Here is a 26,015-nt window from a genome sequence, read left to right as displayed (position 1 = left end):
TGCTGGCATGCATCCCCAAAGTTTTTTGTTTGTTTGCCTCACCAAGATTTACATGCTAAAATTGCCACTGGCTAGCTGATGCCCACTCTTCTGTGTGCAGGTGGCATTATCACTGAGAGTTTTTGATTAACGTTAGACATTGTGAGTATATTATTCATAACCGCCTCTTTAGGACAACCAACTCTGGAGGAGGAAAGCTCTGTATGAGCACTAGAGGACCAACAGAGAGTGAACCAGAGGACAACGAAGAAGAAAAGCCTGTAAAATCCTTCAGAAAGAGCCAGAGATGACCCAAAAAGAGGGAGCCCGTCTGCGTCATGGGTTGTCGCTTCGGGGAGTACAACTGTGACAGTACCAACAACGATGTGTGCAGCCTGGAGTGCAAGGCCAGTCGCCTGGCTAAAATGGCATGGGCACAGGGGAGGACACCTTTAACCGTGACACCACGGGAGAAGAGGACCTCACTGAGTGGACAGCATGCTGTTGACAGAACTGACAATGGTGATAAAGACTTAGACAAGGAATATTCCTAAAAGGAAGATGCATTTATCTCTGGGTTGACAGAAGAGCAAGTGCAGCAGGTAAAGCAGGAGCTGGGCATTTTTACAGAGGGCAGGGAGGTAGGCAGGCCCATCATAGAGTTTGAGCACTGTAACCTCCGGTCAACTCTGTGCCAACCTGAAGAAGGCCAGGTATGAGGCACACACTCCGTCCCAGGTGCAGATGGTGCCCGTCGGCTTCACTGTCGGAACTATTGTTTCCGAACTGTACTGTGCTGGCTCTGATGTTTTCTTTTCACATACAGTAGTCCTTTTCAGCACATTTCCAGCAAATATGGTGGGTGCATACCTAGGCCAGCTCAGTACGGCTTTGTTGGGCTCGGTCTGGCTCAGTAGTGTGAAAAGCCCTTTAGTGTATCTCTAGCATTGGTTTCATGGTTGTGAAAAATACTGGAATGATTTCACAATATCAAGCAGCAAATGTCATTTTTTTTAAACAAAAATGGAAAACAAAAAACAGGTACAGCAAGATTTCTCAGAAATAACTTTATAAATCTAAAGAGTTTGCTGATTTGTGTTTTTTTTATTGTTTTTCTTAGGGGGTGGATCAATTCTAAAATTGCGGATAGATTGTAGCTTCCATCAATGTATTTGTCTGCATCATTTCCAATCCCCCATATATTTTTTGGGCACGCCACACACACACACACACACACACACACACACTTTATTATTCCCCGCAAACCCTACCACCCCTTCCCTAATTGGAGTGAACTAATAAACAGTAACACTTAGGCTTCTACTCCCAGCTTATAAATACTATTTACATTTTATGGACACAGTCTATTTTACAATAGTTATATATTGTTTGTTTTTTGTCCTGGACTTCCTCTATTTCTGATGTCCATCCAGTTTGATTTCTATTTGCCATATATTTGTAACTGTGGTATTTCACAAAAGTTCTGAACCTATATACATTTAACAGACCCAGTATGTTTTATATTTGTTATCTTGTTATTAGTCCCACCCTTCAGCTCCATTCAAACCCTCGCATCTCTTAACACCATCCATATTGGATTTCTATTTGCCATATATTTTAACTGTGCTGTGATGCTTCACAAAAGTTCTGAATCTTTCTATTCTCATTGTTTCTACAGATTGTAAATGTAATATAAACATTTTTTGATAAAATAATTATTATATTTTTAATCGATTGACTATGACTTTTCAAATCACCCAGTATTGCTATCTGCAGCGTTAGCTCCAGGTAAAGTTGCAATTCTTCAGGCATTCCTGGACCTGTGACCAAAAACGAGCTACATATGGACAGTACCAAAATAAATGATCTAATGACTGCCTCCTCGCAGCAAAATCTGCAGAGATGAGAAGGTTGTATCCCCCATATAACATTATACTGGTTGCAAGAATTTTGTATAATAAGTTTTGAATCTGGCGTCGTTTTGCGTGTCAATTCATAAACCATGTAATCGGTACGTCGAAAATCTCTTCACAACTATTTTGCAATTTATATGGCAAAGCTGTCAATTTTTTTGGTCCTTAAATGAAACTGTTATATATTTTTATTTATCACAAATTTCTTTAACCAATTTTGGTCTTTAATGCATGGCTGACAGACAAGTTCCTTACTTTTTCCCCCTTGCCTCTTCCATTTCTGTGGTAATGCTGCAATTATTTGGTTGTAATTTTGGATGGAGCAGACATTTCCATATATTTGTGTTCGCTGCATGTGTGACATAACTCCACCAATCCTATTTATGATAACATTTTCAAAGATACAGTTTTCGTAACATTTCTTTTTCAAGGTATAACGTTTTTTTTTTAATCAATTAGTATATTTGAGCTTAACCACAATATTTATTGTATTATTTGTTCTGTCTTTTCTGGTGGATTAAACTGAAATTGCAACCAACTTTCTATGGCTTGTTTAAAAAATAACTATATTTTTGAGATTATTTTCTATTCAAATAGCCAAAAGTGAGTGGTTGTAATCTGAATAAAGGGAAAAAGGCCATTCTTGAACATGTGTTGAGACATTCTTACTAATTTGGTAGAGAACCAGTTCGGATGTAAGTATAACTTTTGTATGACTGGTGCCTTAAGTGAGAGGTCTAATGCTTTAATATTTAATCATTTCTGCCCTCTGAATTCATATTCATTATAGAAATTGGCCCTTTTAATTTTGTCTGGCTTGCCATTTGCTCATTTAATTTAAGAAACAGGTCACTATGTGTAGGCAAGACCATAAGCAAATAGGTCAACTGTGATATGACTAAAGAGTTAATCTGTAACAGGCGTCGTAAGGATTGGACCAAGGTGCAGCGGGAACGTGTCTACTCATCTTCTTTATTAAATCAAAAGAAGGAAAAACAAACAAATCAAATATACAAAACAACGAACGACACTAAACAGTCCTGTCAGGTGCACAGACACAAAACAGGAAACAACTACCCACAAATCCCATTACAAAAACACCCCTATACATAGGACCTTCAATCAGAGGCAACGAGGAACAGCTGCCTCCAATTGAAGGTCAATCAACAAACCCTAAACATAGAAGTAGAAAACTAGACTGAACATAGAAAAACACTAACCTAGAACATAGACCAAAAACCCCGGAACACTAAACAAACAACCCTCTTACATAATACCATAGCCCAACAAACCCCGAACCACATAAAACAAACACCCCCTGCCACGTCCTGACCAAACTACAATAACAAATAACCCCTTTACTGGTCAGGACGAGACATAATCAGGGTGATTTTTCCACAAATAGACAGGTATTTTCCTTTTCATGGTAGCAAGATCTTACCTATTTTTGCTAAATTTCTCTAACAATTTATTGGAGTGAAATCATTTCTTTCTTTCGGGATATGTATACCGAGTATGTCCACATCCCCGTCAGACCATTTTATTGGTAAACTACATGGTAATGTAAATGTTGTATTTTTAGTGCGCCAATACATAATTTGGTTTTAATCCAGAGAGGTTAGAAAAAGTATCTAGATTCTCTGAGGCTGTGGAGGGATTTTAATTGTGGATTTAAAAGAAAACATGAATCAGCGTACAATGACGCCTTTGTTTTTAAGCCCTGGATTTCTAATCCCTTAATATTATCGTTGGATCTGATTTTAACAGCTAACATTTCAATGGCTATAATAAATAGATATGCCGATAGTGGACAACCTTGTTTTGCTCCTTTTGACAGTTTAAAACTTGATATGTAGCTATTATTTAACACCTAGGGTTGCTATACATAACTTTAACCCATTTCATAAGAGATTCTCCAAAATTGAAATATTCCAGGCATATATATATTGTCATGACGTTGCCCTCTGGGTTTTCTATGCACCATCCTCCGACCTCTATACTTCTGACACAAGGCTGTGTGAAGGCAGTCGTAAATTCCAAAGGGAATGTCCTGCCTAACAGGCCACAGTTTTGAGACAGAGTGGGTTTCGTATAGAGAACAAAGGATTCTTCCACCTCACAGGATTGGAGAACCGAACGACATTTATGTTCTGGAGAAGGTATAAAAGATCAGGGAAGAATCCAGCTACGAACTGGTCCGCTTGGTACAATTTTATGAAACTCATAGAGACAATATTGCCATATTACCATACTAAGGTTTATATACTAGCCTCAGCGATGAGACTTACATCTAATGGTTGTATAAAATGTATTAATAAGGATAAAACTATTTTGAATATGTTGAGATGCTATGTACTGATGTTAATGTAAGAGAATTGTATTTCTGTTCAAAGCTTAACTCAGTCATCGGCACGCCCCCAGGGACACAAACAGGAAAAGGCGTCATGTGACAGCTTTTCTATGTTCAGTATAAAACCCCCACCCAGAATTTCTTTCTTTAGACCAGGCCTCCACTCCATTACGAGTTGGCCAATAGGTTTGACCATGCATCCATCTACTGATCTTTAACCATACCACGTGGTTAAACTTTTAGACTATCGATACCTACAGAATAATAACAAGTCTTTGACATTAATTACTAGTCTGCAGCTAGAAATTCAGTAACATTGAACGCAAAGACCGACGAAACATCCATTCTATAACGACATTAATGAATGTCGCTTGAAAGATCCATTCTAACCGAGAGAGAGAGAGAGAGAGAGGACCAAACTCTCCAACAAGGATCCCAATGACACACTGAGCGTAAATATATATTGATTGCAATTGTTCCCGAATGAGTGAGCGTTCATGTGCAAAGAATTAGCATATCAATTGTTAATATTTATCAACTCTGTTGTGCCTTCTCCGCTGCCCCCAACCCCCTTGTTTGTTTAACAAGCCGCCATGCCGGTTTAGCCCACTAGGACACATTACTCTACCATTTCTTTGTAATGATACCTACTGTTTGTATGCTTTCTGTGAATTACTTAGTTTAGTAAATAAATGATTTTAAGACAATTGATGTATGGATGACTTAGTGAAGACTGGATTCGTGCAGATAACAACAATTTACGACGTTTTGGAATGAGACTGACGCGAGGTAATAATACATCATTAATCAGAAGATAATCGGTCAGATATTATGATATCTGGAAAGTTATATTAGGAAAATTATAACTTTGTAATCTGAATATTTTCCTTGGTGCCCCGACCTCCAAGTTAATTACAGTTACACAATCAGTTAATCGCGTAATAATAATTACAGAGTTATTTGATAAACATGTCTTCAAGTTAATGATGCCCAAAGACACGTCTATCTATATATCTATCTATATATATATCTATCTATCTATATATATATATATCTATCTATCTATCTATCTATCTATATAAACTCCAGTCATACTTTATCAAAGGCCATTTCAAAGTCAGCTATGAATACCAGGCCTGGTTTCCCAGATATTTCATAGTATTCTATTGTTTCAGTATTTGTCTTATATTATCTCCAATGTATCGTCCATGTAAAAAACCTGTCTGATTAGGATGAATAATATCTGATATCTGACCATTTTATTTCTGAGGTCTTGGCTGATTTCTTTTGATTTTCACATGATGTCAAGCAAGAGACACTGAGTTTGAAGGTAGGCCTTGAAATACATCTACAGGTACACCTCCAATTGACTCAAATGATGTCAATTAGCCTATCAGAAGCTTCTAAAGCCATGTCATCATTTTCTGGAATTTTCCTAGCTGTTTAAAGGCACAGTCAGCTTAGTGTATGTAAACTTCTGACCCACTGGAATTGTGATACAGTGAATTATAAGTTAAATAATCTGTCTGTAAACAATTGTTGGAAAAATTACTTATGTCATGCACAAAGTAGATGTCCTAACCGACTTTCCAAAACTATAGTTTGTTAACAAGAAGTTTGTGGAGTCGTTGAAAAACGAGTTTTTATGACTCCAACCTAAGTGTATGTAAACTTCCGACTTCAACTGTATATATGTAAATCCTGCTCATCTTAATTTCCATAATTGACAATTCATATTTGTAATAATGTAGGTAGTTTAGACAAAGGATTGTTACCTCTTACTAATATTGCCATTACAAAATTACATTTTAGCAAGCAATTATTATTTTAGCAAACAACTGTGATTCTATACTCCCTAGCAACAGTTGTGGCATACACACACACACACTCAACCCCTTTCCCCCACAAACAACCATACACCCAAGTATAGTGTTTCCGCTATATTCATTTAAATCATTGCCGCCACTCCAAAAAAAAAAAAATAACTGCACCCGCTGATTTGGCCTGTTTATTTGGCTTACTGCCCTTGCCACCGCATCTGTCACCCATCTGACAGAACCTTGCCCGCAGTGGTTTCACCCCACTCAATCACAACAAACAAACATCATGCAGGTTGAGTTCAATAACAGTGGTGAGATGCCAGAGGAAGCTTTTATTTATTTATTGAGGGAAAATCCATTGACACCAGAGTCTCATTCACAAGGATGCTTTGATCACAACAGACACAATATGAAACAAAACAGCGATCAAATTACAGAAAATTAACATTACCAATTACCATCAGTAGCCTACAGAGTAATATGAGAAGAATGCAATTGCTGAATTTATGTAGATATTCTAAACTAAGTGGTTTGATAACTTTCAAATGTAGTAGCAGGTCCATGTAGAATAAACTACCCTTTACATAATACCATAGAAGCAGTTATGCTAATATAACAATGTGCACCTTTCTTTGTCGTTATCAGCCGATACAGATACATTTTTTTATGCCTGCTATGTTAGGTAACTATCAGTGGCCTCATGATGGAGTGTCCTTTTCATAGGAGTCGAGGGAGACTGGCAACAAAGGAGGAAGTGTCACAATGGTACTTGTGTTGCATGACACACTTTTATTCTGAGGTCTTGCCTGACAAGCTGTGAAAAATAGCAAGTGTACAGTGAATTAGGTTATTTTTGGAGGTCGCTAAACCATTGCAATCACATTGCTGGACATGTTATGATACCAATTATTGCTCCTTCTGGTAGCTCCCGGCATCCGTTCATGACAAGGGGATCAGTCTGGCACCCAACTGTGCACTTTCTCTAACAGAAAAACAGCTTCAACGGTTGTTATCATCCCTCAATTATAGTTAGCTAGTACCACCATAGCTGCATCCAGTATTTATTTGTGCCCTAGACATGGGTTGCACTGTTTTGTCTAAATTACACTAACTTAGAAATACAATGACATTGCTAAAGCAGGATAATAATTAGTAGGAAACAACTTTACCATTTTATGATGTTGTCAAATTTACTTTAGCGAGATGGCAATATTGCCATTACTGTTACTAGCAAAGTTCATCAAAAATAGCTGCAATGCTAATGTTAGCTAGCGAAAATACGGTGGTTCCATCAATCTTAGTAAGCTAGATAAAGTTATACTGCATCTAAAGTCAATCTGGGGACATCACAATTGTGACAAAATTGTGACTAATTAATTAGCCTTATTTTGAAATGTTATTGTGTTTCCAAGCAAAATCAAAGTTGTATTGAGTTAGGCTAACATTAGCCATCTAGCTAGGTGGGTAGCTAGCTGGGTAGTTAAGTAGTTAGGTAGCTAGCTAGGTAGTTGGGTAGTTAATTAGGTAGCTAGCTAGGTAGCTAAGGTGAGCAATGATAGCGATGATGATGATGATGATAATAATTATCAAAATATACCTAACCAGATACATAACCAGCAGTCTATGGTCTAGCTATCGGTATACTTACCACCACTGGGACCAACGAACTCCAACCACGTATTCCGCAAGATAGGGTCCATTGGCAAGGCATGCAAATCATAGTTGGTCAATCCATATAGCTAGGGCTTTTCAGTCTTAAATGGCCTTTGAACGCATTGGGGGAAATGAAACAATGGAGCCCCATTTCAATGAAGGGAAGCGAAGTGGGCGGAGCTTGGAAAAAGGGGCATGATTTGTTTACATAATTGTAATCCGAACCAAATCTTCATATACTCATTGTGACGCACTGAGGTGACCAAAATTATCGTATTTACACTTTTTAGCCACTTTTGACACTAGAATAAATGACTCATATCAATGCCACATAGGCCGTTTTTCAAAGGGATAAGTAGATTTTTAGGGGCTCTTAAAAAAATGGTAAAATGTGGTATCTGCGGCCAACTAAAACGTTTGGTCGGAGACCACATCATTAGTTAGGCCCACTACTAGCCCCCCCACGCTAACTTTGCCAAACCGCTGAAAAAAATAACTTCTGGAAAAAGAACCTAGGCTAAACTTTGAAAATCCAAAGGCACAGCTGTTAACTCAATTTGATCCACTCCCTCACTCTCTGTCCCCCTTGAAGCAACAGTAATGAGTAATTCATAAGCACAGGCCTATTTATGTTCTGTGGCTTAGCTACCATCTTAAATTATAGGCTACCGGTATGCTACTACCCATGAGAAAGGAAGTCTACAGCCTTTCAAAAACTTAGGCAAAAGCTGAACTTTGTACTGTAAAAACATGATAATATTATCTCGATGAAATCTACATGCAAAGTACATTTACCTCTTGAATGTATAATGCTTTATCTGTAAAAACAAGTAGAGAGTGATTCCATGCCAATAAGGCCCAAAAATATTTTGGGTATCTCAGATTGTTCTAGCAATTGGGAGAAAGGATATGCTTTTTACATTTGTAACACATAGTTTTTTTTTATCTTGTTGAAAGTGGCCATTTTTGCCGTTTTTTAGACCTATACATGCAAGTATATGCATTGAAGTTACGACAAATGTTATGAGCACAACTAACACAGTGAATGGGAAAATGGATTCAAAGGCAACTCTCTCTGCTGGTGATTTGCTGAATGAGCAATCCTAAAATCCTGAATATGCAGGCATTTGAATTCATAAATTCAACTATTGAAATTGCATTGACCCCCAAACTGTGTACCAGTAATACTATATCAGAATTGTTTAGCTGAAGAAAAATAGGTATTCCTCTTACCAACATCATTCAGGCATACAATACCAGTCAACAGTTTGGACACACCTACTCATTCAATGGTTTCTTTATTTTACTATTTTCTACATTGTAGAATAATAGGGAAGACCTCAAAACTATGAAATAACAGATATGGAATCATGAAGTAACCAAAAAAGTGGTAAACAAATCAAAATATATTTTAGATTTTAGATTCTACAAAGTAGCCACCCTTTGCCTTGAGGACAGCTTTGCACACTCTTTGCATTCTCTCAACCAGCTTCACCTGGAATGCTTTTCCAACAGTCTTGAAGGAGTTCCAATATATGCTGAGCACTTGTTGGCTGCATTTCCTTCACTCTGCGGTCCAACTCATCCCAAACACTCTCAATTGGGTTGAGGTTGGGTAATTGTGGAGGCCAGGTCATCTGATGCAGCACTCCATCACCCTCATTGGTCAAATAGCCCAATGAGGGTGTGTTTTGTGTCATTGTCCTGTTGAAAAAGAAATGATAGCCCCACTAAGCGAGCGGTATCGCTGCAGCCATGCTGGTTAAGTGTGCCTAGAAATCTAAATAAATCACTGACAGTGTCACCAGCAAAGCACCCCCACACCATCACACCTCCTCCTCCATGCATCACAGTGGGAACGACACATGCGGAGATCATCCGTTCACCTACTCTGCGTCTCACAAAGACACAGCGGTTGGAACCAAAAATCTCAAATTTGGACTCATTAGACCAAAGGACAGATTTCCACTGGTCTAACCAATACTCCTCATAATTTTAATGCTTCTGGTATTTTTGCAAATGACATAAGGGATCACTGTGCTATTGCCTGTGTGAGAGATGGTAAAATTCCTAAGCAATCTCCACGTGTCATTACGAAAAGAAACTGGAAGCGGTTTCATATTCAAGGTTTTTTACATGATGTATCTAGCATTGAATGGAATAGAATGGAATGAATCCCTGATGTTGAACTAGCCTTTTCTTCCTTCCACAACGCATTCCAGGATGTATGCAATAGGCATGCCTCTTTAAAAAAAATCAGGATTAAGGGTAGAGAGAACCCTTTGTTTACTGAGGAACTTACTAAAATCATAAGGGAACGAAATGCAAAGTGGGCTAAAGCAAGAGGGTCTGGTTCGGTTGATGATTGGATGGCTTTTAAACGTCTTCAAAATATGGGTGTGGCTATGATCCGTAAATTGAGAAATAAGAAGAAACCCGCACATCGGTCTTGATAGTACCACCGCTCTCCAATAAGCTTTACGCATCGGCCTCACGGCCTTCCTCAAAGCTCTGACGAAGGCTGTGAGGCCGATGCGTAAAGCCTATTGGAGAGTGGTGATACTATCAAGAGCGATGTGCAGGTTTCTTATTTTTTCTCATTTTATTAAACTGTTACCATGCACCTGCCAAAAAGATAGCTCAGATGTACGAGTAGCTTTTGAATTAGGATCCGTAAATTGAAAGCAGACCACTACCTGAAATTTACTTCGGATAATTTAAATAATCCATCAACATTTTGGCAATTAGTGAAAGGTTTGCAGTGCAAAAAAGATACACAGCTTCCCAAACAATTGTTGGTAGACACACAGATTGTAACTGAGAGAACCTCCATTCTGAAAGCCTTAAATCAGCATTTTCTATATGCAGGCAGTTTATTTGAAAAGGTCAAAAGGTATAATTGAGCCCCCTATGAATTTACCTGACACCCCTGTGCACTCCTTCGCCAGGTTCTCCTTTTCATCCTTCTCTGTTTCAGAATTGCGTAAAGCCCTGAAAGAAATTGATTGAAAAAAAATCCCCTGGCCCTGATGATCTAGACCCCCGCTTCCTACACCTAGCTGTAGACATCATTGCTCCACCCTTAACATGTATTTTTAACCTCACGCTTAATGTTAAGGAAATCCCCAAGTTATGGAAATCTGCTTTTGTACTGCCTCTCCTGAAAGGTGGAGATCCTTCGCTACTTGACAACTATCGACTCATATCAAAATTGTCTGTACTGTCTAAGGTACTGGAGTCCTTAGTTAGTAGGGAGCTGAAGGCCTACTTTCAAGAAAACATCATCTTAAATGGAATGCAATCAGGTTTTAGGTCTGGCCACAGCACTGTTTCAGCAACATTGAAGGTTTTTAATGACATCCACTGTGCTCTTGACAAGAAGTTACATTCTGTGTCTGTCTTTATTGATTTGTCAAAGGCATTTGACACCGTGGACCATGCTGTGTTAGTGCAAAGGTTAAAATATTGTGTAATTACTGGTCATGCTCTAGATCGGTTTATAAATTACCTATCAAATCGTACACAATGTGTAATGGCGGATGGTTGTAAATCTGAGTCCATAGAGTTGTGCTCAGGTCTTCCGCAAGGTTCTATTTTGGGCCCATTGTTGTTCATTTTGTATGTCAACAGCATTGGGAATCATATTGAAACAGCGGATGTTCATTTTTATGCAGATGATACTGTTCTTTATTCAAGTGGTAGTTTGTTTATCTTTAGCATTTGAAAATGCCCAAAGAGCATTTAACATCATGCAACATAATCTGTATGATTTAAAGCTGGTTCTGAATTTGGGTAAGACAAAATGCATGGTATTTTCAAATACCTGTCTGAGAGAATGCCAAGAGTGTGCAAAGCTGTCATCAAGACAAAGTGTGGCTACTTTGAAGAATCTCAAATATAAAATAAAACACTTTTTTGGTTACTACATGAATTCATATGTGTTATTTCATAGTTTTAATGTCATCACTGTTATTCTACAATGTAGAAAATAGTAAAAAGAAAAGGAAAAACCCTTGAATTGAGTAGATGTCCAAACTTCTGACTGGTACTGTATATCATGATAACTCTATTTTTTATTTTTTAAGAAGGAGTGGGCCTTTAATATTATTTTGGCTGATATTATAATGACTCTTGTATTTAGTTTGCAGGCTGACACCATGCTGAAGATGGGCTTCCAGCAGCAGGTCCTGGAGGTTCTGGAGCATGTCCCAGAGGAGCAACAGACCCTGTTGAGGTCTGCCACCATCCCCAAGGGCACAGAGGCGGCCCGATTGACCCAGGACCCGGTCTGCATTGCTATTGTGGACAAGAACCAGGCTTGCGCCAACATCCGCCAGATTGCCATTTGTTTACATCCATGTTAGGGAGTTATTCTTCTTTGCCAAGATATTCCATCCACCTGAGAGGTGTGGCATATCAAGAAGCTGATTAAACAGCATGGTTATTACACAGGTGCACCTCGTGCTGGGGCCAATAAAAGGCCACTAAAATGTACAGTTTTGTCACACAACAATGCCACAGATGTCTCAAGTTGAGGGTGTGTGCAATTGGCATGCTGACAGCAGGAATGTCCAACAGAGCTGTTGCCAGAGAATTGGATGCTAATTTGGAAGTACGTACAACCGGCCTCACAACCACAGACCACGTGTATGGTGTTGTGTGGGCGAATGGTTTGCTGATGTCAACATTGTGAACAGAGTGTCCCATGGTGGGGTTATGGTATGGGCAGGCATAAGCTACGGACAATGAACACAATTGCATTTTATTGATGGAAATTTGAATCCGCAGAGATTCCATTACAAGATCTTGAGGCCTATTATCGTGCCAATTATCCGCCGCCATCACCTCATGTTTCAGCATGATAATGCACGGCCCCATGTCGCAAGGACCTGTAGACATTTCCTGGAAGCTGAAAATGTCCCAGTTCTTCCACGGTTGCATATTTACCTGAAATGTCACCCATTGAGCATGTTTGGGATGCTCTGGATCAAAGTGTATGACAGAGTGTGCTCCAGTTCCCGCCAATATCCAGAAACTCCGCACAGCTATTGAAGAGGATTGGGACAACATTCCACAGGCCACAATCAACTCTATGCGAAGGAGATGTGTCACCACTGTTATCAAATGGACTCATGCTAGCCACAAGTTCTGATTGAGCTCAATTGTCATGAAACTCACATACAGCGATGAGTTTCTCTCTCTTTCATACAAACTTTAATAAATAACCAGGAGCGCCCACAATGTGTATTGTGCGGGAAGTGCTTAGTAAAGAAGTCTCTCAAAATGAACAAATTAATAAAACGACACGTCCTGACCAAACATCCACAGCATGATGGAAAACCCAAGGAGTTTTTTTAGAACAGGGCAGAATGCTTCAGGAAACTGTGCTTCGACAGTGGAAAAGTAAGTCAGCTAGCAAAGCAGCAGGTGTTAATAAGCAGAAATAAGGGAGTAGTAGATGTGAGTTTCTCTTTCAAACAATCCCCTGGCCTTTTTAAAACATTTTCTCCCCAATTATTATTATATATTTTTTTAATTAACCCCTTTTTTCTCCCCAATTTCGTGGTATCCAATTGGTAGTTACAGTCTTGTCTCATCGCTGCAACTCCCATACTGACTCAGGAGAGGCGAAGGTCGAGAGCCGCGCATCCTAAGAAACATGACCCCGCCAAACTGCACTGCTTCTTGACACAATGCTCGCTTAACCCGGAAGCCAGCTGCACCAATGTGTTGAAGGAAACACCGTACACCTGGCAACCATGTCAGTGTGCATTGCGCCATGACCGCCACAGGAGTCGCTAGAGCACGATGGGAGAAGAACAACCCGGCCCAAAAAACCTCGCCTAAACAGGACGACGCTGGGCTAATTGTGCGCTGCCTCATGGGTCTCCCGGGCGCAATGGGACAAGGACAACCCGGCCCATAAAACCCTCCCCTAAACCGGACGACGCTGGGCCAATTGTGCGCCGCCTCATGGGTCTCCCGGTCACAGCCGGCTGCGACACAGCCTAGGATTGAACCAGGATCTGTAGTGACGCAGCTAGCACTGCGATGCAGTGCCTTAGACCGCTGTGAGACACTCGAGAGGTCCCCAGGCCTTGTACACAGCTAATTGCTAACATTAGCCAAAGCAAGCTAGCTAGCACTGATAGTGCAACCCTTAGTAACAGTACAGATGAAGATGAAAAATGATCAGTCCTACTGTACCTCGTACTGTAGACATTATTGTCAAAAACTAGTCTAGGTTGGAACTGTTGCTGTTAAAATACAGGTAATAATTTTTATTCTGAACTGGAATAAACTTATTGAAGCAAGATGCTTTTTGAGGCAAACACACTCACACAGTTCTGGGTTGCTCATCTACAGTAAGAAGCGGCCTCCTGCCTGACTGAGAAAGCAGTAGATGTTCTGATCCAGTTTGGCACCACATATCTACGCGAGTCAGGGTTCTTAACTCTGACATACTTAAAAAACAAGTACAGAAACAGTCTCAATGCTGAACCTGACCTCAATGTTGCACTGTCAAAAACTGTGCCCAGAATAGACATGCTTGTTGAAAACTTCAACCAGCCACATACCTCTCATTAGGACTGTGTGTGTGTTTTCTTGTCTACATCTGTGTGATGTGATCAATCAGTTTATTCCAGTTCAGAATAAAAAATATGTTTTGTATTTTAACAGCAACAGTTCCAACCTAGACAGATATGTAAGAGTGTTTCTAATGGGGGAAAATAAACTTGAATAGATATTTATATGGATATTTAATTCCATTGTTATTTGTTTTTGTCTATATTGCATTTGTTTTAGGTATAAGGGCAATGAAATGTACCAATATTTACGTATAGTTGCATATTATCCTAAGCTTGGGTCCCAGGAGAACACAGAATTTTAAGAATAATTTTAAACTGGATTAGGGCCTAATTAATTTATTTCAAATGAACAATTTATATGAACTGTAACTCAATAAAGTATTTGAAATTGTTGCATGTTGTGTTTATATATTTGTTCAGTATATATGAAAACTGTTTGTTTTTTCTTCACTGTACTGGGTCATGTTCATTAGTCACTACACAGAAGAAAATAGACTGAAACGGGGAGGGGACAGTCTGCAAAATGATTTATAATGTGTTCCATTACGTGTCCTCATGAACCCAACCCTGGTGTAGATTTTATTTAATGTTAATTTAAGTTTCCGGTTTGGTCAGTAATTTCTGTAGTGTCATAAAGCAGACACTCAGAATGGAGTGTTATTAAGTCTGAAAAATGATCATTCCTGCTGTGTGAGGACAGAGATGGCGCCTGAGGGGAGGGCTGCCGTCTTATCGGCTCTTAACCAACCGTGCTATTTTGTTTGTTTTTTCACGTTGTTCGTTGTAGCTACCGTCTCTTATGACCGAAAAGAGCTTCTGGACATCAGAACTAAGACTACTCACCTCAAATTTGACGAGGAGTTCTTCAATGAGTCGGACACGAAGGATATACTACAGACACCCAACCAGTCCCAGATCCCCGTTATTCGCTGGAAGAGGAAACGTAGATTTCACGGAAAGAGATCAGGATGCCTTGTGAGGATCAGCCGAAGAGTGGCTAAACTGCCCTTGCCTTCCATTCTGCTAGCTAACGTTCAATCGCAGGAAAATAAATGGGACGAACTGAAAGCACGTTTATACCACCAACAGGACATTAAAAACTGTAATATCTTATGTTTCGCTGAGGCATGGCTGAACGACGACATTAAGAACATACACTTGGCGGATTATACACTCTATCGGCAGGACAGAACAGCAGCCTCTGGTAAGACACAGGGCGGCGGCCTATTGTGGTGGCTAATTTCTGCATTACCAAATGAGGAGAGTTACAAACACACCAGTCCGAGTTAAACTACATCTTTAATACTTAAGATACTTTTGCAAAAGTACTTGACCCCCAATAATGCACTCTCTCGAATGAACCATTGAATGAGGTAATTACACAATGGCTACAGAGATCTTTTATAGCAACGATACATCCCCTTCAACGTACATTGACAAACCACAGATACTTAGTAACAGTTCACAAAGGTTAAGTTTTGTATGACAGATATCCATAAAACCCAGCAGACAGTAACTGCTATGTCAACCTGGTTCATTGAATAGCCCAGTATCTGGTCTCCTTAGAACCGTCCCTCCCTAGTACAGTATAGAACAAAAACACCATTTCATCCAATGGCATATATCAATTGTCAACTCTAGATACTCCCATCTCAAGCAAACCCCCTCTTGACCCTACTCCTGGACAGGCTCACTGGGGAGTGAGCCTCTAGGCCATATATTATCACAGGATAAGTGCGAGATCTAAGAGAGGACATACAAGGGTCCATTTACTGCCATAATCCTCCCCACAATAAAGAAAAGGAGGGAGTGACTTGCTCACAGACATTTTGGAGACAAGTCATTGGTTCCCCATTAATCACGTCATCCCTTCACATGGCCCCAAGTGACTGAGCCCCAGCAAAGGGAAACGTGCAACTGAAAAGACACCAGAGTCCAATGGACACTTTCTAATGACAAGTACCTGAAATAAGCATATTATACTAATAAAACTTCTTAATTATCTATGTTACCCAACTAATTCTGATTTGTCCACGACACTATGCATATTTGTAAACAATAGCTTGTGCACGATATCGAAGGAATTCTCAAGGTTTTGCTCGCCTGAGGTAGAGTATCTCATGATAAGCTGTAGACCACACTATCTACCAAGAGAGTTTTCATCTGTATTTTTTGTAGCTGTCTACATACCACCACAGACCAAGGTTGGCAGTAAAACTGCACTCAATGAGCTGTATTCCACCATAAGCAAACAGGAAAACGCTCATCCAGAGGTGGCACTCCTAGTGCCCGGGGAGTTTAATGCAGGGAAACTTAAATCAGTTTTAGACAATTTCTATCAGCACGTTAAATGTGCAACCGGAGGGAAAACAATTCTAGACCACCTTTACTCCACACACAGAGATGCGTACAAAGCTCTTCCTCGCCCTCTATTTGGCAAATCTGACCATAACTCTATCCTCCTGATTCCTGCTGACTAGCAAAACTGAAAGCAGGAAGCACCAGTGACTCAGTCTATAAAAAAGTGGTCAGATGAAGCAGATGCTAAACTACAGGACTGTTTTGCTAAAACAGACCGGAATATGTTCCGGGATTCTTACGATGGCATTGAGGAGTACACCACATCAGTCACTGGCTTTATCAATAAGTGCATCGAGGACGTTGTCCCCACAGTGACTGTAGGTACATATCCCAACCAGAAGCCATGGATTACAGGCAAAACTCGCACTGAGCTAAAGGGTTGAGCTGCCGCTTTCAAGGAGCGGGACTCTAACCCGGAAGCTTATAAGAAATCCCGCTATGCCCTCCGATGAACCATCAAACAGGCGGCAAAGCGTCAATACAGGACTAAGATCGAATCGTACTACACCGGCTCCGACACTCGTCGTATGTGGCAGAGCTTGCAAACTATTAAAGACTACAAATGGAAGCACAGCCGAGAGCTGCGCAGTGACACAAGCCTACAAGACGAGCTAAATAACTTCTATGCTCGCTTCGAAGCAAGTAACACTGAAACATGCATGAGAACATGTTCCGGATGACTGTGTGATCACGCTCTCCGCAGCCAATGTGAGTAAGACCTTTAAACAGGTCAACATTCACATGGCCGCTGGGCTAGACAGATTACTAGGACGTGTACTCCGAGCATGCGCTGGCCAACTGGCAAGTGTCTTCACTGATATTTTCTCTCTGTCTCACTCTGTAATACCAACATGTTTCAAGCAGACCACCATAGTCCCTGTGCCCAAGAACGCTAAGGTAACCTGCCTAAATGACGACCGACCCATAGCACTCACGTCCGTAGCCATGAAGTGCTTTGAAAGGCTGGTCATGGCTCACATCAACACCATTATCTCAGAAACCCTAGACCCACTCCAATTTGCATACCACACCAACAGATCCACAGATGATGCAATCTCTATTGCACTCCACACTGCCCTTTCCCACCTGGACAAAAGGAACACCTATGTGAGAATGCTATTCATTGACTACAGCTCAGCGTTCAACACCATAGTGCCCTCAAAGCTCATCACTAAGCTAAGGACCCTGGGACTAAACACCTCTCTCTGCAACTGGATCCTGGACTTCCTGACGGGCCGTCCCCAGGTGGTAAGGGTAGGTAAAAACACATTCGCCACGCTGATCCTCAACACGGGGGCCCCTCAGAGGTGCGTGCTCAGTCCCCTCCTGTACTCCCTGTTCACTCATGACTGCTTGGCCAGGCACAACTCCAACACCATCATAAAGTTTGCTGATCAAATCAAATCAAATGTATTTACATTTACATTTTTACATTTACGTCATTTAGCAGACGCTCTTATCCAAAGCGACTTACACATTTATATAGCCCTTCTTACATCAGCTGATATCTCAAAGTGCTGTACAGAAACCCAACCTAAAACCCCAAACAGCAAGCAATGCAGATGTAGAAGCACGGTGGCTAGGAAAAACTCCCTAAAAAGGCCAAAACCTAGGAAGAAACCTAGAGAGGAACCAGGCTATGAGGGGTGGCGAGTCCTCTTCTGGCTGTGCCAGGTGGAGATTATAACAGAACATGGCCAAGATGTTCAAATATTCATAAATGACCAGCATGGTCAAATAATAATAATCACAGTAGTTGTCGAGGGTGCAACAAGTCAGCACCTCAAGAGTAAATGTCAGTTGGCTTTTCATAGCCGATCATTGAGAGTATCTCTACCGCTCCGGCTGTCTCTAGAGAGTTGAAAACAGCAGGTCTGGGACAGGTAGCACGTCCGGTGAACAGGTCAGGGTTCCATTGCCACAGGCAGAACAGTTGAAACTGGAGCAGCAGCACGGCCAGGCGGACTGGGGACAGCAAGGAGTCATCATGTCAGGTAGTCCTGAGGCATGGTCCTAGGGCTCAGGTCCTCCGAGAGAGAGAAAGAAAGAAAGAAAGAGAGAATTAGAGAGAGCATACTTAAATTCACACAGGACACCGGATAAGACAGGAGAAATACTCCAGATATAACAGACTGACCCCAGCCCCCCGACACATAAACTACTGCAGCATAAATACTGGAGGCTGAGACAGGAGGGGTCAGGAGACACTGTGGCCCCATCCGATGATACCCCTGGACAGGGCCAAACAGGAAGGTTATAACCCCACCCACTTTGCCCCCTCACCACTAGAGGGATATCTTCAACCACCAACTTACCATCCTGAGACAAGGCCGAGTATAGCCCACAAAGATCTCCGCCACGGCACAACCCAAGGGGGGGCGCCAACCCAGACAGGAAGACCACATCAGTGACTCAACCCACTGAAGTGACGCACCCCTCCTAGGGACGGCATGGAAGAACACCAATAAGCCAGTGACTAGGCCCCTGTAATAGGGTTAGAGGCAGAGAATCCCAGTGGAGAGAGGGGAACCGGCCAGGCAGAGACAGCAAGGGCGGTTCGTTGCTCCAGAGCCTTTCCGTTCATCTTCACACTCCTGGGCCAGACTACACTCAATCATAGGACCCACTGAAGAGATGAGTCTTCAGTAAAGACTTAAAGGTTGAGACCGAGTCTGCATGTCTCACATGGGTAGGCAGACCATTCCATAAAAATGGAGCTCTATAGGAGAAAGCCCTGCCTCCAGCTGTTTGCTTAGAAATTCTAGGGACAATTAGGAGGCCTGCGTCTTGTGACCATAGCGTACGTGTAGGTATGTACGGCAGGACCAAATCGGAAAGATAGGTAGGAGCAAGCCCATGTAATGCTTTGTAGGTTAGCAGTAAAACCTTGAAATCAGCCCTTGCCTTAACAGGAAGCCAGTGTAGGGAGGCTAGCACTGGAGTAATATGATCACATTTTTTGGTTCTAGTCAGGATTCTAGCAGCCGTATTTAGCACTAACTGAAGTTTATTTAGTGCTTTATCTGGGTAGACGGAAAGTAGAGCATTGCAGTAGTCCAACCTAGAAGTAACAAAAGCGTGGATACATTTTTCTGCATCATTTTTGGACAGAAAGTTTCTGATTTTTGCAATGTTACGTAGATGGAAAAAAGCTGTCCTTGAAACAGTCTTGATATGTTCTTCAAGAGAAAGATCAGGGTCCAGAGTAACGCCGAGGTCCTTCACAGTTTTATTTGAGACGACTTTACAACCTTCAAGATTAATTGTCAGATTTAACAGAAGATCTCTTTTTTTCTTGGGACCTAGAACAAGCATCTCTGTTTTGTTCGAGTTTAAAAGTGTAAAGTTTGCAACCATCCACTTCCTTATGTCTGAAACACAGGCTTCTTGCGAGGGAAATTTTGGGGCTTCACCATGTTTCATTGAAATGTACAGCTGTGTGTCATCCGCATAGCAGTGAAATTTAAACCTGTTAGGGACAGACATTCCGCTAGCGGAATGCCTCACCAATATCCAATGGCGCGGAATACAAATACCTCAAAAATGCTATAACTTAAATTTCTCAAACATATGACTATTTTACACCATTTTAAAGACAAGAATCTCGTTAACCTGTTTAGGTTAGGGGGCAGTATTTTCACAGCCGGATAAAAAACGTACCCGATTTAATCTGGTTATTACTCCTGCCCAGAAACTAGAATATGCATATAATTAGTAGATTTGGATAGAAAACTCCCTACAGTTTCTAAAACTGTTTGAATGGTGTCTGTGAGTATAACAGAACTACAGAAGGCCAAGAAATGGTCAGACAGGGCACTTCCCATATAGAATCTTCTCAGGTTTTTGCCTGCCATATGAGTTCTGTTATACTCACAGACACTATTCAAACAGTTTTAGAAACTTTAGAGTGTTTTCTATCCAAATCTACTAATTATGTGCATATTCTAGTTTCTGGGCAGGAGTAGTAACCAGATTAAATCGGGATCGTTTTTTATCCGGCCGTGAAAATACTGCCCCCTATCCCAAACAGGTTAACATTATGTTTTCGAATGACATCCCCAAGAGGTAAAATATATAGTGAAAACAATAGTGGTCCTAAAACGGAACCTTGAGGGACACCGAAATTTACAGTTGATTTGTCAGAGAACAAACCATTCACAGAGACAAACTGATATCTTTCCGACAGATAAGATCTAAACCAGGCCAGAACTTGTCCGTGTAGACCAATTTGGGTTTCCAATCTCTCCAAAAGAATGTGGTGATCAATGGTATCAAAGCAGCACTACGACCAAGGAGCACGAGGACAGATGCAGTGCCTCGGTCTGACACCATTAAAAGGTAGTTTACCACCTTCACAAGTGCAGTCTCAGTGCTATGATGGGGTCTAAAACCAGACTGAAGCATTTCGTATACATTGTTTGTCTTCAGGAAGGCAGTGAGTTGCTGCGCAACAACTTTTTAATTTTTTTTTGAGAGGAATGGGAGATTCGATAAAGGCCGATAGTTTTTTATATTTTCTGGGTCAAGGTTTGGCTTTTTCAAGAGAGGCTTTATTACTGCCACTTTTAGTGAGTTTGGTACACATCCGGTGGATAGAGAGCCATTTATTATGTTCAACATAGGAGGGCAAAGCACAGGAAGCAGCTCTTTCAGTAGTTTAGTTGGAATAGGGTCCAGTATGCAGCTTGAAGGTTTAGAGGCCATGATTATTTTCATCATTGTGTCAAGAGATATAGTACTAAAACACTTGAGTGTCTCCCTTGATCCTAGGTCCTGGCAGAGTTGTGCAGACTCAGGACAACTGAGCTTTGGAGGAATACGCAGATTTAACGAGGAGTCCGTAATTTGATTTCTAATGATCATGATCTTTTCCTCAAAGAATTTCATGAATTTATTACTGCTGAAGTGAAAGCCATCCTCTCTTGGGGAATGCTGCTTTTTAGTTAGCTTTGCAACAGTATCAAAAATACATTTCGGATTGTTCTTATTTTCCTCAATTTGAGAAAATGTTCCTCAATTTTCCTCAAGTTGGAAAAATAGGATGATCGAGCAGCAGTGAGGGCTCTTCAATACTGCACGGTACTGCTGATGACACAACAGTGGTAGGCCTGATCAAAGACAACGATGAGACAGCCTTTGGGGAGGACCGTGTGGTGCAAGGACAACACCCTCTCCCTCAACGTGATCAAGACAAAGGAGATGATTGTGGACTACAGGAAAAGGAGGACTGAGTATGCCCCCATTCTCATCGACGGGGCTGTAATGGAACAGGTTGAGAGCTTCGAGTTCCTTGGCATCCACATCACCAACAAACTAACATGGTCCAAGCACATCAAGATAATCGTGAAGAGGGCACGACAAAACCTATTCCCCTCAGGAGACTGAAAAGATTTAACATGAGTCCTCAAATCCTCAAAAGGTTTTACAGCTGCAACATCGAGAGCATCCTGACGGGTTGCATTACTGCCTGGTATGGGCAATTGCTCGACCTCCGACCGCAAGGCACTACAGAGGGTAGTGCGTACGACCCAGTTCATCACCGGGGCCAAGCTTCCTGCCATCCAGGACCTCTATACCAGGCGGTGTCAAAGGAAGGCCTTAAAAATTGTCAGAGTCCAGCCACCCTTGTCATAGACTGTTTTCTCTGCTACTGCACGGCAAGCGGTACCGGAGCGCCATGTCTAGGTCCAAGAGGCTTTTAAACAGCTTCTACATCCAAGCGATAAGACTCATGAACAGCTAATCAAATGGCTACCCAGACTGTTTGCCCCCTCATCAGGATGCAGCTGTCTCCCATTAACAACTCCTTCTGAAGCTTTATAAGCCAGTGTTGCTCAGAGAGGAGGCTAATGGCTGAGGGTTATAGCATGTTGGGTGTTTCTAAGAATTTTGGTATGTACTGTGTTCGTTGTTGCTAAGGGAGCTGATTGGTTGTGTGTCAATAGGACGCAGTGTTTTGATTATTGAACTTATTTGTGTTATTCTGTTTCATTTGTTCCCAGGGGGGAAGGGGAAGGCACCTAGGGAGTGCTTAGGCAAGAGGTCCGCGGGCATACATTACCCGTAGTAGTTTGTCTATGCACACTAGGAAAGACCTGGGTGGACCATCCCCTGTATTTTGGTTAGTGCACCAGGTGGTGCTAGTTAGTTAAGTAGTGGGTAGGCAGGTAAGGTAAGAGGAGCCTTTAATATTTACTTTCTTTGGTTCCGTCCAGCCCCTTTTCCCAAAACTTACCGTGCGAAGGAATAAATTCCCTGTTAACGGTGTTCTCTAGCCTTTTGTCATCCTTACTCACACCTACAGTCCATATCTCTTTCACACCACGGAGAGTTGAGTTGTAGCAGGGTATTGCGTTCCCTCTTCCGAGAGGCGTGCGTAACAGTCAGCATTTCACTGTAAGGTCTACACCTGTTGTGTTCGGCACATGTGACAAATAAAATGAGATTTGATTTGTAGCTCTTAAAGACTTCTCTCACTGGCCCATATTTAGAAAGCCATCACTGCAGCCCTGCCCCCTTTCCAGAGGAAATGGGTGGGGCCTTAGTCAAGACCTTGCTCCAAGAAACTAAGCAACGGTTTATACCATCTATACAAGGCAGGAAGAGGCTGTGCTTTCATAAACTCATTGGAGAAATGGCATTACTGCCCAGTAATCAGACATGTTTTTTTGTTATAGAGGGGGATATTGACTTGCACTCCTGCATTTTACCTGTTGTCCAACAATTCTGAAATAAAATGTAATTGTTTTGTAGGTTTTAGCAGACTGTCTTATCCCAAGCCACTTACATTACTTATGGTGGCTTATAGTAAATGCACAGAGGGGTGAAACATCAGCATAAAACATAAACAAGCTTATAAATAAACTCTTCCTTAGATGTAGGAGATGGCCATATTTTGTATAACACCACTGACCTGTGTGTTTATCTTGTATGCGCCCAGGATGGGAAACTGTACCAGCCTCCGGTGGTGGGGATTATAGACTGTAAACTGGGGTCAGACTTGCTATGTGAGCCGGGAAGTAGGTCATAGGCCTCAAGACGGTGGCCATCCACTCCGACAAGACCCAGTGGGAACGCAACCGCATCCTCAAAGTGAGGCCAATGGCAGACTTTGGTTCATTAGGCACCAAATAGAAGAAAACTGACTGAAACAGGGAGTGAGTGCCTGCACTGGTCCAATAAGAAACACAAATTTTCATTTTCCTTTGCAAAACATTTTAAAACATTCTCTTTTGCGTGCCCTAATGAACAAGACCCAAGTGAGGGGTATTTAGTTGGATGATGAAAGGGTTTCCCTAGATATGTTTCCCTAGGTCAATACCATACACACTAGAATCAGTTTGACCTTTTACAGCATAATTAATAAGATTACATGGATAGTGGGGACCTGATCCTAGATCAGCGCTCCTACTATAAGACGCTTTATGAATACGGGCCCAGGTCTGGCTACTATGGCTCAAAAAGAGAAGCAAGGCAAAGCTAGTGTACTTCCATAACGAGTATTATACCTTTAATATGTTTTGTACTCTTTTCTCGGGGTCTACTTGAAGGGCACTTTGAAGTGATGGTCCACTGGCGTACTGGGCAGAGGGCTCAAACTGGTCAACGTCAAACTGGTGGTCTTTGACATGTCACCCAACATGGACAAGTATGTTCATCAGGTAGGTGAATTTGCAACTGTTGTGCATGGGAAAATCTGATGTGTTTTTGTCATATACATTTTTGAGACAATACCTTCTTGCATCTTGGCGGGAACATCTTGCACAGAATAATTTTTGTATAGTATAGTCTACAAGTGTGTGTGTGTATGTGTTGCCACTCATTTGGTGGTGACAAGCCATTTTAGGTGTCCTGTCACTCCTTCCTCACAGCTGGGAGACTGGCAGAGCAGGCAGACTGGGCCACCGGGGCACTGCCTTCACGTTGGTCAACAACATCAACAAGTGTCAGTCCCTGAAGGTGGTAAACTGGGTGAAGCCCACAGGCTCCCAGCTGCTCCCCCCCAGCTCCTCAACTCCCCTCACCTCCACGAGCAGCAGAGGAAGGAGAAGCAGAAAGCCACGTAAAGTAGAGAGGATGATGTCGTTGGTCACCAAGACCAACCTCCTCGACATCATCCGGAAACACAACAGATTAAAAAGATAAACAGTTCGACAGATGCACTTGTTATAGTTACTTTGTGTTTATATCTGGGTAATTTGTCTTTTTTTTTATAAATTAATATGAAAACTTGATTGAGTTGTCATTTGGATTTGACACTCTTTTACATGCAATATGGTAATATACACGATATATATACAAAGTATGTGGACACCCCTTCAAATGAGTGGATTCGGCTATTTCAGCCACACCCGTTGCTGACAGGTGTATAAAGTCGAGCACATAGCCATGCAGTCACCATAGACAAACAGTAGAATGGCTTTACTGAAGAGCTCAGTGACTTTCAACAAGGCAGCGTCATAGGATGCCACCTTTCCAACAAGTCAGTTCATCAAATTTCTGCCCTGCTAGAGCTGCCCCAGTCAACTGTAAGTGCTGTTTTTGTGAAGTGGAAACGTCTAGGAGTAACAACGGCTCAGCCGCGAAGTGGTAGGCCAAACAAGCTCATAGAATGGGACCGCCGAGTGTTGAAGCATGTAGCGTGCAACATTGTCTGTCCTCAGTTGCAACACTCACTACCGGGTTCCAAATTGCCTCTGGAAGCAATGTCAGCACAAGAACTGTTCAGCGGAAACTTCATGAAATGGGTTTCCATGGCCCGAGCAGTCGCACCCAAGCCTAAGATCACCATGCGCAATGCCAAGCGTCGGCTGGAGTGGTTTAAATCTCGCCACCGTTGGACTCTGTAGCAGTGTAAACGCGTTCTCTGGAGTGATGAATCACGTTTCACCTTCTGGCAGTCCGATGGACAAATCTGGGTTTGGCGGATGCCAGGAGAACGCTACCTGCCCCAATGCATAGTTCCAACTGTAAAGTTTGGTGGAGGAGGAATAGTGGTCTGGGGCTGTTTTTCATGGTTCACGCTCCTTAGTTCCAGTGAAGGGAAATGTTAACGCAACATCATACAATGAAATTCTATACAATTCTGTGCTTCCAACTTTGTGGCAACAGTTTGGAGAAGGCCCTTTCCTGTTTCAGCATAACAATGCCCCTGTGCACAAAGTGAGGTTCATACAGAAATGGTTTGTCGAGATCGGTGTGGAAAAACTTGACTGGCCTGCACAGAGCCCTGACCTCAACCCCATTGAACACATTTGGGATGAATTGGAATGCTGACTGAGAGCCAGGCCTAATTGCCCAACATCAGTGCCCGACCTTGCGAATGCTCTTGTGGCTGAATGGAAGCAAG

General features: G+C 41.7%; 1 pseudogene; it reads left to right on the top strand.

Annotated features, from left to right (window-relative positions):
• On the top strand, positions 1-24,811 carry LOC106613455 (probable ATP-dependent RNA helicase DDX59; annotated as a pseudogene).
• The last annotated feature ends 1,204 nt before the right edge of the window (positions 24,812-26,015 follow it).

This window comes from Salmo salar, chromosome ssa10, assembly GCF_905237065.1.
Source record: "Salmo salar chromosome ssa10, Ssal_v3.1, whole genome shotgun sequence".
Classification (NCBI taxonomy): domain Eukaryota; kingdom Metazoa; phylum Chordata; class Actinopteri; order Salmoniformes; family Salmonidae; genus Salmo; species Salmo salar.
The sequence above is the reverse complement of the archived record's forward strand: the minus strand, read 5'-3'. Positions and strand labels throughout refer to the sequence as shown.